Source organism: Petaurus breviceps, unplaced genomic scaffold (assembly GCF_028583685.1).
Source record: "Petaurus breviceps papuanus isolate PSGF00001 unplaced genomic scaffold, PetGlider_PUasm1.0 171, whole genome shotgun sequence".
NCBI lineage: Eukaryota > Metazoa > Chordata > Mammalia > Diprotodontia > Petauridae > Petaurus > Petaurus breviceps.
This window is the reverse complement of record NW_027185754.1, coordinates 26113727-26132280: the sequence shown is the minus strand read 5'-3', so window position 1 is coordinate 26132280 and position 18554 is coordinate 26113727. Positions and strand designations below refer to the sequence as shown.

At 36.8% G+C, this 18554-nt stretch overlaps 1 protein-coding gene and 1 long non-coding RNA gene across 3 annotated transcripts in view; one reads left to right on the top strand and one right to left on the bottom strand.

The window, feature by feature from the left end:
* The window catches only part of NR6A1 (nuclear receptor subfamily 6 group A member 1), a 251344-nt gene that overhangs the window by 183122 nt on the left and 49668 nt on the right, over positions 1 to 18554 (bottom strand). The gene's annotated exons all lie outside the window — the stretch shown is intronic.
* LOC138157201 (uncharacterized) overlaps positions 1 to 18554 on the top strand; it is an 81435-nt gene that overhangs the window by 28245 nt on the left and 34636 nt on the right. Inside the window, exons 2-3 of the long non-coding RNA XR_011167331.1 lie at positions 7268 to 10009; positions 10481 to 10541. This is a non-coding gene — a long non-coding RNA (uncharacterized lncRNA). The remainder of the gene's footprint in view (positions 1 to 7267; positions 10010 to 10480; positions 10542 to 18554) is intronic.

Here is an 18554-nt window from a genome sequence, read left to right as displayed (position 1 = left end):
ATAATTTACATAGGCAAAAGAAAACTTCAAAGAGCAATGATTTTTAGTAAGAATAAAATAGTCAGTAATTAACTTCTAATCTGATAGTAAATTAATGACAAGAAATATGTCTCTTTTGTTATACTTCAAAATGAAAGATTAAATATGCTTTGAGCCTTTTCTTGCATATTTAATTAATTGGCTGTCAAACACACAAGCTGTTTAAAGACTTTCAGAAGTAATGACCAGTGCTCATTTCACATCCTGCAATAAAATTCAGTATTATTGCCATCCCTCACTTAAAACAAACAAAAAAACCCCAGAAAATGTTCCATATTGAGTTCCTCTGGTGGTTGTTTTTTTTGTTTTCTTTTTTTTAAAGATTTTGAAGATTCTAGGTATAGACCAACATCTCACATCATATACCAAGATAAGGTCAAAATGGGTACATGATTTACACATAAAGGGTGATACCAAATTAAGAGAGCATGAAATAGTTTATCTGTCAAATTTATGGATAAGGAAAGAATTTAGTACCAAAGAAGATGTAGAGAGCATTACAATACATAAAATAGATATTTTTGATTATATGAAATTGAAAAGGTTTTATATTAAAAAAAACCCAATGTAACTAAAATTATAAGAAAAGTGGAAAACTGGGGGAAATAAAGGCCTTATTTCTCAAATATACAGAGAACTGAGTCAAATTTATAAAAAACACAAGTCATTCCCCATAAACCGTCAAAGGATATGAACAGGCAGTTTTCAGACAAAAAAAAAAAATCAAAGCTATCAAGAGTCTTATGGGGGCGGCCAGGTAGCACAGCGAGTAAGAGCACTGGCTCCAGTGTTGAGAAGACCTGGAGACCAAATCCCAGGCTCAGACACTTAGCACCCACCCAAAAACACCTTGTCGTGTAGCCTTGAGCAAGTTACTTAACCCTGATTGCTTTAAAAAAAAAAAAAAGTCTTATGAAAAAATGTTCTAAAGCACTATTGATTAGAAAAATGCAAATTAAAACAACTCTGAGGTGAGCTGAGGTACCACCTCACAGCTATTGGTTAATATTGGTTAATATGATATAAAAGGAATATGTTGGATGTTGGAGAGGATGTGGGAAAACTTGGACAGTAATGGACTGTTGGTGGAGTTGTGAACTGATCCATCATTCTGAAGAGCAATTTGGAACTATAACCAGAGTTACAAAACTCTTTGATACTCTTTGATCCAGCAATACCACTACTAGGTCTGTATCCCAAAGACATTCACAAAGGGGAAAAGGACCTGTGTGTACAAAAATATTTATAGCAGCTCTTTTTGTGGTGGTTAAGAATTAGAAATAGAAGGGATACCCATCAATTGAGGAATAACCAAAAATGAGGTATGATTATAATGGAATATTATGGTGCTGTAAGAAATGACAGGCAGGATGATCTCAGAAAAATCTGGAAAGACTTTACATGAACTGATATATAGTGAGATGCACAGAACCAGAAGAATGTCGTGCACAGTAACAACAATATTATTCAATGAAGAACTATGAATGACTTAGCTATCCTCAGAAACATGGTGATCCAAAACAATCCCAAAGGACTAATGATAAAGCATACTCTGTCTGCTGAGAAAGAGCTGATTGTTGTTTGAATATAGACTGAAGCATGCTACTTTTTTTTTTCATTTTATTTGAATCTTCTTGTACAAAATGACTAATGTAGAAATGGTTTACATGCCTGCACATGTATAACCTCTATCTTATTGCTTACCATCTCAGGGAGGAAAGGAGGAAAAGATCTCAATTATTTGAAGTAACCTGATGCAAAGATATTCATTAAATAAAACAAAAAATGCTGAATGAGTGAGTTCACATATCTAAGCCTCTTAATCCTTAGTACAATCATACAAACAATTAAAGAGATAACCAATTGATTTTATGTAAGAATATCAACTTTAGGGCTCTATATTGGGTGTTCTTATTTCCCCTATTCATATTGTGAAAGCAAATATTTTCGTTAAAGGAAACTTTTTTCCAGGTCAAATCAAAGTCAGATTTAGGAGTCAAAAAGGCAGGTTTAGTGCCAAACCAGCCATTTGTCATAGTCTGCTCTCCTATCAAATGAGCAAGAAATCTCACAGCTAATAATATGGTAAATTCATTCAGATATCACTACGTAACTTCTAATCTGGCAACCCCTTTTAGAAACTAAAGTTGTACAAGATCAGGGTTACTGGTCGATAACTGTCTTTAATCAGTGCATAATTACAAAACCTAAATCTAGCCCAACCAAGGACTATGAACAGTATCCTGAACTATTAGGTATCTATAAAACACTGACTTCTCAGCCAGAAGATATTAGTGTTGGGTTGTTCACTAGCTTGCTTTGTGACTTGGACAAATCCCTTTAGCAACCTGGGAATGACTACTCATCCGTGAAAGGAGGAAACTGGACTAAATGCTTTTTTAAGTTATCTTCCAACTCTGAAGAGTCTGTATTAATGTTGGCTGTAATGTTCCTTCTAGTCCTTACATACTAGATCATGTAATTGATGTCTCCTACTGTCCGTCATATGCACTCAAACTAGTTGGAAATGTTTGTTTTCAAAATGACCTAGACAAAGTTTGACTACAAATCTCACTAATGTGCTAGTCAATCAAATAATTACTATAAATGGCAATCATATTAGCTGAGGGATATTGATTTCAAAAAGGAATTAACTGAAGAAAAAAAGGCATTCATTACCTGAATGCCCAATAACAGAATAAACACAACACAGAATATTTGAGCATAGATGATAAAATGGAAGAGTAGTAGACTTATGGAGGTTGCAAGATGGCCAAGTGATCTCATTGGGTGCTTCTGTTCATAAAAATCACAGAATCTCAGAGTCAAAAGGGCATGTTAGTAAAACTCATCCCTGTAGAAGTCCTCTCTACATCTCCAACAAATGACCAAAACCCCCACTTAAAAGCCTCAAGTGAGAAAAAATCCACAACCTCCCAAAGCAACCCATTCTAGTCTTCTATAGTTCTAATTGTTAGGAAATTTCCCCTTATATCAGGCCTGCAGGACTGCCAAAGGATTTCAGGTGGCCCTCGAAAAAGGTAGAGGATGTTTTCCTAGTAACTTTTTTTTTTTGGCTGATGACTCATTCAACTAAAACTCTTAGATCTTCCTCACAAGAAAACCACCTAAATGGATAATCAAATCAAGTTATGCAAATTAGATCTTAATATAGCAGATGCTGGATTGCTTTTAAATGCCTTTTAAAAAATTAATATTTTATTGCTATTTTCTGTTTCTCACATCACTATAGTTATCCTAAGTAACCTTTTCTTTCTGGAAGCCATCCCATATGACACGTAACATTTTTAGAGAGAGAGAGAAAAAAATTAGCACAGTTGATCAAATATATTGAAAAAGTTTGAATACATGTGCAATGTGTAACTCCTGTGGACCTCCCACCTCCAATGAAGTAGGAGGTTGGGGGTATTTTCTGGTATCTCTTCATTCAAGTCCTACTTGGTCTTTATAATCTTGTTACATTTAATTTTGATTTTTTTTCGTGTATTTTGTTCTTTCCATTTATATTGCTGTAGTTACTGTGAATATTGTTTTCTTGGCTCTGCTTACTTCACTCTACATCAGTTCATATTGCTCTTTCCATGTTGCCTATATTCATCACATACATTATGATAAATGTATGAACGTATTCAATTTCTTGTAGCAAAATAATATTCCATTACATTCACGTAACACAATTTGTCTAGCCATGACTCAACTGATAGGCATCTTATTTGTTTCCTATTCTTAACTACTACAAAAAGTGTTGCTACAAATATTTTGATTATATGTGATTTTTCCCCCTTAATAATGGCTTCCTCGGGTCACTCCCAGATTCTTAATGATCTAGCCAGTGGTTTTGTCTCTATTTTTTGTGGGGTTGGGATTTTGGGGTACTGTTTTGTTCTTTGAAGAATGCCATATTGAAACTATACTACTGAGCTAAACTAGCATTGAGATTGGCACAAGGCAAGCATTTACTACATCCCCATAAGCCAGATCCCATTGTATCTATACAACAAAGGCACTTTCTTTTTTTATTATTATTAATTTGTTTGTTTCCTTTTAGTTTACAGGATTCAATTCCACAATTCCTTGAATTTCACATTTTGTTCCTCTCCCTCGCCTCCCCCCCCCCCCCATGGCGGCTTATGGTATAGGCTCTGTAAATACTTTCACATTATACATTGGTCAGGTTATAAGGACGGATTGTACCAGCTGGAATGAAAAATGGTAAAGAGGACATAAAACCAAATAAGAGAACGAAAAAGATCAGGTGTTTTGCTTCCACCTGGATATAAACTTAGTTCTTTCTAGTTCTTTCTCGATGCACATTTTTCTCTCCATCATGAGTCTTTTGGGATTGACTTATATCACTGCATTGCTGAGAAGAGTTCCAGTCTATCAAAGCTGGTCATCACACATACGTTGTGTCTGTAATTGTGTACAAATTTCTCCTGGTTCTACTCTTCTCACTCAGCATCAGTTCTTTTAAGCCTCTCCAGGTAAATATGAAGACTGCCTGCTCCTCGTTTCTTATAGCACAATAGTATTCCATAACATGCATATACCACGACTTGTTCAGCCATCCCCCAATTGATGGGCACCCCCTTAATTTCCAATTCTTTGCCACAACAAAAAGAGCTGCTATAAACATTTTTGTACATATGGGTCTTTCTCCCATTTCTATGATCTCTTTGGGATATAACCCTAGGAGTGGTATTGCTGGATCAAAGGGTATGAAAGTATTTATAGCCCTTTGGGCATAATTCCAGATTGCTCTCCAGAAAGGCTGGATCAGTTCACAACTCCACCAACAATGCATTAGTGTTCCAGTTTGCCCACATCCTCTCCATCATTTGTCATTTTCCTGTTTTGTCATCTCAGCCAATCTGACTGGTGAGGTGTGGTACCTCAGAGTTGTTTTGATTTGCATTTCTCTAATCAATAGTGAATTAGAGCATTTCTTCATGTGCTTATAGATAGCTTTAATTAGAGGAGTGGATCAATGGAATAGATTAGGCACACGAGATTCAGAAGTCAATGACTATAGTAATGTATTGTTTGATAAACCTCCAGACCCTGGTTTTTGGGATAAGAACTCACTATTTGACAAAAACTGCTGGGAAAACTGGAATATAGTATGGCAGAAACTGGGCATAGACCATTATCTAACACCATATACCAAAATCAAGTCTAAATGGGTTCATGATCTAGGTATAAAGGTTGATACTGTAAGCAGTCTCCTAAAACAAGGAGTAGTTTACCTATCAGACTTGTGGAGAGGGAAAGACTTTATGACTAAACAAGATTTTGACTACATGAAATTGAAAAATTTCTGTACAAACAAAGCCAATGTAACCAAGATTAAGAGGGAAGTAGGAAAGTGGGAAAGAATCTTTACAACCTATGTCTCTGACAAAGGACTCATTTCTAAAATATGCAGAGAATTGAGTCAAATTTATAAGAATACAAGTCATTCCCCAATTGATAAATGGTCAAAGGATATGAACAGGCAGTTTTCAGAGAAAGAAATTAAAACAAAGGCACTTTCAATTTGGAATTCAGCTTTTCCTCATCAGTGACCACAAGAAGAAAACAAAAAGCAAGATTATTTGCTAAATGTATTCATTTTTAAAAATCTGATATAAAGAATCTGCTATAACTGGAGATGCTATGGGATATAATAAAAAGTACTAAATCATGAAATTTGAGCTCAGTCCCTAATGTTGTCAGTCAGTCTCTTAATTGTCCTTTTCATTTTTTCATTTTTATTTATTATTTTTTTTTAAAGCAATCGGGGTTAAGTAACTTGCTCAAGGTTACATGGCCAGTTATTCCTGGGTGTGGTGCTAAGTATCTGAGCCCGGATTCAATCCCCAGGTCGTCCCAACACTGGAGCCGGTGCTCTTACTCGCTGAGCCACCTGGCAGCCCCTAAGCAATTGGGGTTAAGTAACTTGCTTAAGGTTACGCGGCCAGGTGTTTCTGGGTGGGTGCTAAGTGCCGGAGCCCGGATTCGATCCCCAGGTCGTCCTGACACTGGAGCCAGTGTTCTTACTTGCTGTGCTACCTGGCCGTCCCATTTTTATTTATTTTTTTAACATTTTTTGAAGGGGGAAAAGCAGGGCGATTGGGGTTAAGTGACTTGCCCAAGGTCTCATGGCTAGTAAGTGTTAAGTGTCTGAGGCCGGATTTGAACTCAGTTTCTCCTGATTCCAGGGCCAGTGTTCTACTCACTGCACCTCCTAGCTGCCCCGTTTCCTTCTTTTTAAAATGAGGATACTACTCTGTACTCTTCTAAACTCATAAGATCACAAGAAATTGTGTAGAAAAAAGCATAGCACACCATTTCAGAGCTGAAAGTCACTGGAAAATATAGAATTTTAAATCTGGAAGGCACACCAGATTCACTCCAATTCCCTCTTTTCCAGAAGAAAACTAAGATCCAGAGATAAATGATTTGCCCAAGATTACCAAGCAAACTGATGGTAGAGCTGGTACTTGAACCCAGAGCTCCTAAATACTCTAATGCTTTTTTCAACCACACCACTGTCTCTATGATTTTATAACTAAGAAGATACATGTAACTAGATACATGTAACAAGTTATTATTCCTAGTACTTTGGATAATAAATCTATAACAACCTATAGGAGAAAACAGACATATATCTATATAACCACCTAGTTAATGATATCTAAGAAAAAATGTTTCCCCAGGAAAATCACAAAGAAATCAATGAGTTTCATTATAAGAAGTAGGAGCTTCATATAGGAGAAAAATATGAATTAAAATTAAAGTGATAATTGTCTAATGCTCTATGAGAAGCACTGAGCCATCATACTGACTCTTAGGGATTAGAGCTTGTCTTCAGGGTATGTGACTTCTCCTAAAACATACTGGAGGACTCTGGTTCCTAGAGGACCTTCAAAACATTGAAATACAACAAGGAAATCTATGAACTCAAGTCACCCTTCTGAGTCTTAATTTCCTTATCAATATAATGGAGATGATCATACTTGCACCTCATCTAACCACACAGTGGTGTTGTGAAGAAATAGCTTTGTGAACCTTAAACCATGTTATAAGGTTGGGTTATCAGAGTGAGTGAGTGCGCACACACACACATGTAGAAAGAGAGAGCAATTTAATGTTATAAACTCTTCTTCATCATATTCCACTAGTGTTAATGGATCATTTTATTGTACTTTTGCTTTGTTTCTTCTAGGTACCAAAGAGTAGACGCCAGAAGTTTAAAGTGTTCCTAACAACATTCCCATTTCTCAGCTGAAGCAATGTGAATTTTAACTATTCTGGAACCATCTGAATGATATGAAACATAGAGGAATAACCAGCATAACAGCATCCTAAAAAATTCCATTTCACAGTACATTTACTGTACCTGTGATGTTACTGATGTGGTTACTGCCTCTACCTGCAAAGAACACAACCCTCTCGTGCTTTCTCATCCCATGCCATTCTTATTCAAGCTTTTCAAACCTCAGTCTTCAACAGCAGATCTTCCCAACACATGTACACTGGAGACTTTACTCTGTTTTGTGGCTTGGCTTTTAAAAGAAGACATTTCGTGGGTGCTGACTAACAGACTCCTCTTAGCCATCTATCATGCCGCACTCTCCACACGTGACTAATCCACCTCTTTTTCTTGTAAAATATGTCAGTGATGAGATGACCGATTTTCCAATAATGCCATTAATATATTAATTATGAGTTTACCTTCATATAGCATTTTACAGATTACTAAATGTTGTAGTGCGAGTAGTATTATCACCATTGAACAACTGAAGCTCAGAGAGGATAAATGACTTGCCCAATCAGCAGAACCAAGATTTCTTTTTCTGTATACTATACAGCCTCTCAATTGGCAATCAAATCCCATTGTAATGTTAGAACTCTAGTATAACCTCATTCAACCAATTATCCCACAGTAAACTATACATTTCATCACCTCTATAAAACTCTACTTGCATACCCTGCAGTAGGTCCAAATTTGCCTAACAACCTACTTTAAAGTCCAAGTTTTGGAGAATGAGGAACATAATTGCTTATATTTGAGTAAGTGCAAAACTAGATAAAATAATTAAATCTAGGCTTCCAATTAAGACTAATTTTGCTGAGTTTTGCATCATTTGACCTTATCCAATAATTCTTTTGTCCTTGATCAAGATCTAGGAGAGGCAACATGGTGTGGTCAAAAGAAATATTGGATTTAGAGTCAAAGGACCTGGGCTCAAATCCTAGTTTTCTTACTAGCTATGTGACCTCAAGCAAGTCACTTTTATACCTCTAAGCCTCAGTTTAATCATTATTTAAAATAATAGACTGAACTAATTTATCTCTAAGATTTGTTATAGCTCTAAGGTTTTGGTTCTAGACCCTCCAGTTCTAAGTCCAATGATCCTATGACTCCTAAGAATTATTTAAAAAGTGATAATATGCTCCATGTCTATAATATCACATGTTTCTTAAAACCCACATTAATATGACACTGTGGAAAATAAACTCAAAGGTGATATTATGATGGTCTTTTACTCCCTGGAGCTCTGAAGGATGCTTTCAGAGGCATTAACTCATTTCCTCATACACATATAATATACTCTCAATGTACAGCATCTTTGCTTGAGATGGAATATTTAACAAAAACTACTATTTTTTTGTGACTTACACATGTTACATATGCAATTTAGATTTCTCTGCCTGATTATAATTAGTCCTGCTTGAACAATAAAAATGAGCTTGAAAGTAAAAGGCTGAAAACAAAATGAAGCCAGAATTAAGACTCCAAAAAGTGAGGTGATTAAGCTAGGGGTGACATAGCAATTAAATGGCTGATACTGAAATCCAAACCCCAGATCCTTCCACTTGAAATCTAGGTCTTCCTAATAATTCCATAAGGTGGGGAGGGAGATAAGGAAAAAACCACAGGCATATCTATATAACGTTCCCCTGCCAATGTCATTCTACCATTCTATCCACCAATACAGGGTATTCCAAAAGATTTAGCTATTAAAATTTAAAGCAAGTCCTATCATGGCATTCTGAAATCCTGCTTCTATCTTCTAGCCAACTGCCTGAGATGCAAAACAAATAATAATCCAAGCAAATGCTGCAACTCCAGTGGTTTTAACTCTCAATCAGTCGGTCCTTTCTGATGTTCCATTTGTAATACTATGCTCATGAAGCTGAGTACCAATAATGTTTTTTCATGTAATAACGAATTTTTATGAGACCAATCAATGAAATTAGCTGAAGTAACAATTCTATCACCTTTCTCAATTAATAAGTTTTTCAACTTTGGAGTGATAGTAGTTTATTTTTTTTTCCTATGTATGATTTACAGTTATAACACAGGTCAGGGCAAAACCAGCTGCCTTCACTGTTTTGACTGAGGAAAAAATAATTGAGTTGATGATGTAACACAATTTACCTTCAAACCAAAAACTTCGTGAGTTTTTTTTTATCTATTTTTTTTGGTTGTGTTTTAAGATGAGTTCTGTCTGACCGATTTCCACAACATTTAATTTCCAACTTGAAGGAGAGGCTAAGAATACAACCAATTAAAAATGAATCACAAAATCTCAAAGGAAGGAAAGAACTTCAAAAGACTTATCCAATCAAACCCATATCAGTAAGGAATCCTCTCTACCATATCTTGGAAGAGTAGCTATGTACTGCACTTGAAGACTGACATGGATGGCCAACTTGAGTTCTCAGGGCAGCCTAATCTACTTTTCAATAATTATGAAGGTTGAGAATTTGTTTCTTTTATTGAGCCTAAGTCTGTGAAACTGCTTCACTGCAAATCTCCTCATTCTATTCTTCAAGGCCAAGTAGAACAAGTCTAATCCCTCTTCCATGAAAATCTTTCAAATATTTGAAGACAGCTCCTAAATTTCCTCTCTTCTAGACTAAACACCTCATCTCTTCAATCCTTCTTCATATGACAAGGGTGAGTAATCTCAAAGCCCTTTGGATGTACTTCAGCTTGTTTATGATCCTCCTTAAAACCAAGTACCTAGAGCTGAACACAATTATTCCAGATGAGGTGTGACCAGAGCAGAGAAACTCTTATTCTGAATTCTAAGTTTGAGTTTCATTTCCTGGATGTCATATCACACTCTTGACCCATGCTGAGTTTGCAGGTCAATAGAACTATCCAGCTGCTGTCAGTTATACCTCTCCTCCACCTTGTCCTGGTACAGTTGATTTTTTCAAACCTAAATTAAAGCCTTTACAATTTTTTAAAAAGTAAACATCATATTCAATTAGTAAATTAAAAAACACATTTTAACCCTACTTTTTTTGGATCATGATTGTCTTATTCAGTGTGTTAGTTAACTCTACCATATTTAAGTAATTCCCTGAAGACACTCTAAGATAAATTACTGAATACCTTTTACCTCTTGTCTCTGGAACTCAGGTCATCTGCTGGCTGGCCACCATTCCCATAGTTGAAGTAGAAGAGGCAGTCTGCTAAGGAAGTAAGTACTCTACTTAGCCCAATGGGAGGCAGGTCAATGTAACAGAAATGTTAGATTTGGGAATAGGCCAGCTTAAGTCTGAACCCCAGTTAGCACACTTACTGACACACAATATAGATACTTCACTTTCCTTCTCAGAAATTCAGATTCGTCATCCAGAGTAGCACTGCTAGTTCATATTGATATGGCCCTTAAAGGCAATACAATTGCTTTCTTTAAAACAACCCATTTAGATGATCCTATTGTATATATGGGGGGGAAAAAACGAACACACGAAAGCTCATGAGGTAACATGATTTGTCGAGCTAGTTTAAGAGCAGATATTCAAACTCATGTCCTTCCTGACTACAAATCTAGTGTCCTTTCCACTAGAGGATGCTGCATTTCTAAAATGGGAAAGATAATACAGTACTTCTTGCATTACACATCTCCAAGGTTTATTGTCAAAAGTGTATTATACATTTTAAAAGGGTCATACTGCTGTGAGTCACCATATCTCTAAGGGCAGAATTTTTTTAAAATGATTTAAGGTGCCTCTCAGCAAGGATGGTAGACAATAGGTGAAGAATGGTTGATATATTTCAGTCATGGCCAAGGATTGATTTGTTTTGCTTAAATGTTCTAACTTATTATGAGAATGTTCTGTTGGAGAGTGGAGAAGAGATGGAGAAATGACAGAGATATTAAAAAAGCTTCAAAAGAAAAATTTAAGTGAGTTATGAGAACCTCTTAACCCCCTTGTTAAGGATAAATAAACAAAATAAATTGTGACTTATGAGTGCACTGTGTGGTAGGAGCTCTGGCAATATGTACACAACAGTAAGTTTTAAGCAAACGGTTTAGGTCAAAAATATTATTTTAATACTTAAAAGGAACTATGATTTCATTGATATGGACAGATGAATACATCAGATAGGAGAGAACTCTGAATTTGTAGTCAAAAGATCCAACTCTGAAACCATATTTACTATTTATAAAGTAGACAACTCATTTCACCTCAGCCTCAGTTTCTTCATCTGTAAAATGAGAGGCTGACCTCTAGCATGCCCTCTAGTTATACATCCTATGAACAGGGATACTCCTTCTATCAACTAACATTATAACATGGTTACACCTCAAAAGACAGTTTTCATGAGCTGCTATAACCAAAAGAAAAAATTAATTCTTTAGGGATCAATCCTCTAATGAAGAATTTCTAATGGGATGTTTCTTGGATACATCCAGTCCATTTCCAGGTCTTTCCTCAAAGACTTCTTGTTTGGTAGAACTAAAAGGACTTCCAGCATTCTGGCATAAATCTACAAAAACCCAGAGTTGCCTTCATATTTGAAATGAGGTATCAAAGGATGACTTAAGTGAAGATAGGTTTTAAAACAACCGAGATAAAAATGAAAATGACATTTTCATAGTTACCAATGAGCACCATGCAAAGCAGCTTTCTCAGTCTTCTCTTCAAGTGTGACTTTAACTATAGCCTCATAGTCCTGCAATTTATTACCTCTTTTCTAACACAGAGTTCCATTTCCAAATTACAGTACTTGTGATGTAAATTCCTGAAAGGAATATACAGCCATCAGCAGCCTTTCAAATGGAAAAAAGATACAAGAAAAAAATATATATATGTACATACACAAAAGGCATATGGAGAGCAACCTACAGATAACTTCAGTGAACATTCAACGCTGTCGGTGAGTTTTTAGATTTAAAAGAAACCATCGACCGTTGACTGTACCTTGAGGTTTATCATAGACGCAATGCTCAATAAAAGCTAAAAGGGCATAATTTATAAGCAATAGCAAGAACTGTTACTGCAAAAAGTTAATGGTTACGTAGCTGTTCCTGAAAAGACATCACTGGAAGGTTTTCAAAGAATTTTCTTCAGTTTAAAATATAAAAACTGTTCTTGACTCATTTCTATATATAAGAACCAGTGTTTCAACATGAGAGGCAAACTCAGTAATAGGAATAGAAGGATGTATAGGGGCAGTTAGATGGTACAGTGGATAGAAATTTGGACCTACAGTCAGGAAGACCCAAGTTCAAATATGTCCTCAAAAATGTACTTGGGCAAGTCACTTTCACCTCTGCCTCAGTTTCCTTATCAGTAAAATGCAGATAACACACGTACCTCCTATGGTTGTTTTGAGGATAACATTAGATATATTTGTAAAGTACACTGCAAACATTAAATGCTATATAAATGATAGTTATTATTATTATTATGAAGCACCAGAAAGAGACAAAATAATTGAGTTTTAAATCCATCCCTTGTACTTACTAGCTATGCAAGCCTAAGTCATTTAAACATTCTACTTTTTTAAGTATCAGCTTATTTTAATCCATATATTACTATTTACAAGTCCAGTGACCTAGAAAAGTCACTTAATCATTGTCAAAAGGACAGAAATAGAATTGAGAAAAGGTCACTACAGCAGAAACAGAGGAATGGAAATGGTTTTCCCAATACTTCACTGGGTGACCTTGAACAAGTCATTCCCCTGGCTAAACCATAGTTCCTTCCATTATAAAATAATGAAGTTGGAACAGGTTATCACTAAGGTCCTCAAAGCTCCAGCATTCTATGATCTGAGGTCTTCCTTTCAGCACTGACACCAGCTTCTAAGGCTTAGTCTGAAGATATCCATCAACCAACTGACTTATCTATTCCAAACTTCAGGCAATTCCCTTCCCTTCTCTGGTCTTCAGTTTCATCATCTAAAAAATGATGGCACTGAATCCTAACCTAATATATCCCTAATCTCATTTACTTTATTCTCATAAAGTAAATTAGTTCCATACAGATACTAGAGAAATAAGGTTACCTCTGATGAGAGTCAACTCTCAGGTGGCCTTTCTGTTGGGAAAGAAAAGCCAAGAATACTCAAGAAGAGATGCCCCTTAAGTACTAACTCTGAAGAATATAATGTCTGCAATAAACATTCATTGCTGTCGGTGGGTTTTTATCTCAATCAACTCACTGATCAATGAATGCAGACTGCGGATCAAATAACTAAAGGAGGAGGCATTGGTATCTACCTTATATATTGAAGCTGTTCTCAAGTTGATTGATATTTGCTAATGTCTTCAATTTCAGCTTTAACCTCAACAGTCATCTATTAAGCATTTACTCTGTGCAGGGCTCTGTGCTTGGTATTGGGGAAGATATAAAAATGAAAAAGCTACCTTATTTGTCTTCAATCTTACAAGGGCACATTCCCAGAATCTCTCTCCAAATTACTCTCCTGGCCCCCAACACAGAGCTGCCAAAATAATGTTCCTAAAATACAAGTCTGACCTAGACACTAACCTATTCTGTCAGTTTCAGTGGCCTTCTACCATCTCCAAAACAAAATACAAATTCCCCATATTGGCATTTTAAAAATCCTGTGTAACCTACATTTAACCTATCCATTCTAGATTTATTTAACACGACTTCCCTTCATCTAAATTCTAGAGAAAATGGACTATGTGTTTGTTCCACCTCCCACCTCCATGTCTTTGCACAGTATTTTCCCACACCCAGAATGATTTCTTACCTCACCTCCACCTCAGAGTTCCTGGCATACTTCAAGGGTCATAGGCTCAGATGACCCCTACAGGAAGCCCTTCCTGACTGTCTTTTCCATTACTACTTACTGAAATACACTGATTCATAAATACATAAAGTATTATAATACCAAATTGATAGAGTCAACAAACATTTATTAAAGACCTACTATGTACCAGATATGGTGCTAAGCACTAGGGAGAAAGGCAAAAACAGTCCTTGACCTCAAAGAGCTCCTATTGTAATGGGGAGGCAACATGCAAACAACTCTTTACAAACAATATATACAGGATGCACTGGAGATAATCTTAGAGAAAAAGCACTAGCGTTATGGAAAAGGCTTCTTACAGAAGGTGGGTTTAGCTGAGACTTGAAGGAATTTACAAGACAGAAAAGAGAAAGAGCATTCCACACAGCAAGGGAAATACATAAAGTCATAAGACGGTATGTCTTTTGTAAGACTAGCAGGGAAACTGGCATTACTAGATTGTAGAATACTTGGAGAAGAGAACATATGAAAAGGCAAAGAGCCAAACACAAGATTTTTTATTTGGTCCTCCTATTTTTTTAGAGGATTAAAGGAGTGATTTGGTCAGATCTGTTCTTTAGGAAAGTTGTTTTGATAGCTGAGTAAAGGATAGGCTGGCGTCTATCTAGAAAGAAGCTTGGGGCTAAGGGACTAAGCAGCAGGGTACTTCAACAGTCTGAGTGTGAGGTGATGAGGGCCTGCGTGCTAGGGTAGTGGCAGTTTCAGAGAAGAAAAGTGGAATATATGAGAGATGTTGCAAAGGTAGAATCAATAAGACTTGGCAAAAGACTGCATATGTGGAGTGAGAAGGTATCAATGACATCTAGGTTGTGAGCCTGGGTGACTAGGGGGATAGTGGGTATCCTCTACAATAACAGAGTAGTTAGGAAGAAGGTAGAGTTTAGTGAAAAACAGTGAGCTCAGTTTTGAGCACGCTGAATTAAAGATGTCTATAGGACATCCAGTATTATGGCCAAAAGGCATTTGGAAATGTCAGACTAAAAATTATGTGAAGTTAAAGCTGTATAAATAGATCTGAAAATCATCTAGAGAAAACTGAATCCATGGTTATTAAGAGATAGAATATAGAGGGAAAAGTGAAAAGAGCCCTAGACAAAGCCTTGGAAGGACATTCACAGTGAATGGATGTGAGCTGGATGAAGATCCAGCAAAGACCTTATGAGGAGTGACCAGACAGGACAATCAGGATAAAGAATAGAGAAAAAGAGTATCAACTAGAGTGTGACTGACAGTGCCTAAGGCTGCAGAGAGACTAAGAAGGATGAGAATTGAGAAAAGGCCATTGGATTTGACAATTAAGAGATCACTGGTAACTTGAAGAGAGCAGTTGCAGTTGAATGATGAAGCTTGAAGCAGAGTTAAGAGAATGAGAGGGCAAAAGGTGGAGGTGACTAACACAAAAGGCCTTATCAAGAAACTTAGGCACAAAAGAAAGCAAAGATGTAAAGGATGATAGGATGGAAAGTTCAAGAGAGGGGTTTTAAAGGATAGGGTTGGTATGGGTGTATTTGTAGGCAATAGGAAGCAGCAAGCAGACAGGGAGAGATCGAAGATTAGTGAGAAGGGCAACAATCTGCTAGCAAAGATGGAATAGAACTGAATCGTTTGTACATGTAGAGTGGTTTCTCTTGACAAGGAGGGTTACTTCTTCATGTGAGACAGGAATGAAAGAGATCATGGGAGAAAGCATCTAAGTGATGTAAGGTGAGTAGAGAAGAGGGAGTTCTAATTAAATTGTCTCATTTCACAGAAAAATGAGGTACAGCTCTCAGCTTTGGGAAGTCTCAGGAAGGTTGAAAAGGTTTGGAAGAGCATTATGGTGAGTGGGAGGCATGAAAAACCAATTAGAGAGGTGGGAAAGTATTGCCTTGCTACAGTGAGGAGTGATTTAAGATTATGTAATATAAATTTGTATAATTTACACCAATTATACAAATTATAACTACAAAAGAGAGGTGAAAACTAAGTTCCATGGTTGATGTTCTACACTTAGATGGAGTAAGGATCAATCAATATAGGGAAGACTTTCTGGAGGGAAAATTTGCCCCAAGCCTCAAACAAGAAGGATTTTGTGTTGGTTTTATCTGTTTTGGAGGAGCTTACTTGTTTCTAAGTACTTGTTTCTCAAATTTCTTAAACTTTCCCAACATTGTCATTTCATAATAATATCACCAGCACATTCTAACCAAAGGTTCCCCTCCAATGATGCCCTCCTCACTCATTCTCACCCTCCCTGATCCCATACAGTGAAGTCCTTTGTTTTCTCACCCTAGCACAGAGGAGAACCTGTTTCTTGAAGGTTAGGGTGATAAAACAGAAGAAACTGTGTTCTTGAAGGCTCTGTCAGCAAGGAACATGCTCTAGCAAGGCCTACAGCAAACATGAAAGGCTTCAATGAGGGAACCGGTGATGATGGACTGGTGTCTACTATCTAAGGACCAGTCTAGCTAAATGCAGAGAGGTTCATTGGTGAGGCTGACTCCAGGTGATCAATGTTTATGTTCAAAAAAACTCAAGACTATCTACAAGGAGGGGTTGTGATCTACATAGAGGCAAGTCTTAGAGTGACAAAAATCATGGATCTTCTGAGGTACTAAACAAAACACTTTAATGGCAAAAAGAAAAGAAAAAGACCCACAAACCCAACATATTATATTAAATACTTCAGTCAAGGGTCCAAAAAATTCATTGAATGGTGAGTAAAAAAATCTAACCCAGTGCCTGAGCCTCAGTAACATTAATTCTCCTATGCTTCAAGGTTGCTATGTACTGCGCCCGCATAGATATTGCTCCTATAAAACTAACTGACCTCTGGAATATTGTTTTACTTAATGTTTTGGCAGAAACAGTTAAAGTTTCTCTGCAGCGTTAGCTTGTATTTCCATCCAAATCTAAGAGGGCACATTCATTATGGTTTTTGTGGATTTGATTCCCTAAATAAGAAGTTTGTAAGGACAGAGGAAGTATAAAGGCCAAGAAAATAGGCAATACAACCTTTTTCTTAGCCAAAATTAAAATGTTATAATGGCTTTTAGAATTATATAAGACTGCTATGAGTCCACTAAATCTTTCATGGTAATGGAAAAACAAGGGCTCTGGTAGTGAATAATTTATTAGATACTTAGATTCTGCATTAGAGGCACAGACTCCCACCGCAAGAATCATATGCCATAGGCTACTAATAAGATGACTCTCACTAACTCTGCCATTATCAGTTGGCACTTACTTTGGAAGTTTGGGAGGGAGAGAAGAAGACAGGCATCAAAGCAGACAAGATGAAAGCCAAAGAAGATTCCAAGTGACCACTAAGGATTGAGAGAACAGGATTTTTAACAAGATATCTAGATATAACTAGATAGGTATGAAGGCAATCTGGTACAATGTATAGAACACTAGATCTGAAATCAGAAAGGCTGGGATCAAATCCTAGCTTTACCCCTGTGACCCAAATTACACTGAACAAGTCTTTTCACTTTCTGGTCCCAGCTTCCTCCTCTATGAAATGAGAAGGCTGAACTAGGTGACTTCTAAGTTAGTCAGTCAACAAGCCTGCCCTAGAGTTTGCTAAGTAAGAGGATAATATGGTCAGACCTATGCTTGAGAAAAATCACCTTAGTAGCTTACTGGAAGAGAGGTTATAGGGAGAGAGTTGAGGCAGGGAAACCAGTTAGAAGGGGATGAGGACCCAAATAAGGGTGGTAGTTGTGCAGAGAGCAAAGAACATAGACAAGGAATGTTTTAAAGGTAGAAATGTAAAGATTTGGCAACAGATTAGATATGTGAAGTGAGTATGAGGAGTAAAGAATGACACAGAACTTTGCATGCCTGGATAACTGGGAGATGATGATACCTTTATTAACAACAGAAGTTTAGAAGAGGGGAGAGTTTGTAGGGAAAGATAATGAGTAATGAGTTCTGTTTTGGACATGGTGGTTATGAGATGCCAATGGGACATCTAATTTGAGATGTACAAAAGGCATTAGTAATCTAGGATTAGGGAGACAGGGAGTGAGAGAACTGAGTTTATAGTATTGCAATAGCCTTCTGGTCTCTCTGCCTCAAGTCTCTTCCTATTCCAGTTGATTTTCCTAGAGAATAGGTTTGATCCTAATATTCCCCCATTCAATAAACTCAAGTGGCTCAGGTGCCTATAGGATCAAATTTAATCTCTTCTGTTTAGCTTTTAAAGTCCTTTAAAACCTATCCCAACCTTTCCTTCTAGCCTCACTGTACATTAATCCACCCCCTTCCAAACTCTGTGATCCAGCCAAACTGGCCTTCTCTCCCAACATGGTACAACACTATCTCCTGTCTCAGAGCCTTAACACTGACTATCTTTATCACTACTTCCTTCCTCTGCTTCATAGAATTCCTCTCTTCCTTTATGATATAGTACAAGAACCACCTTCTACCTGAA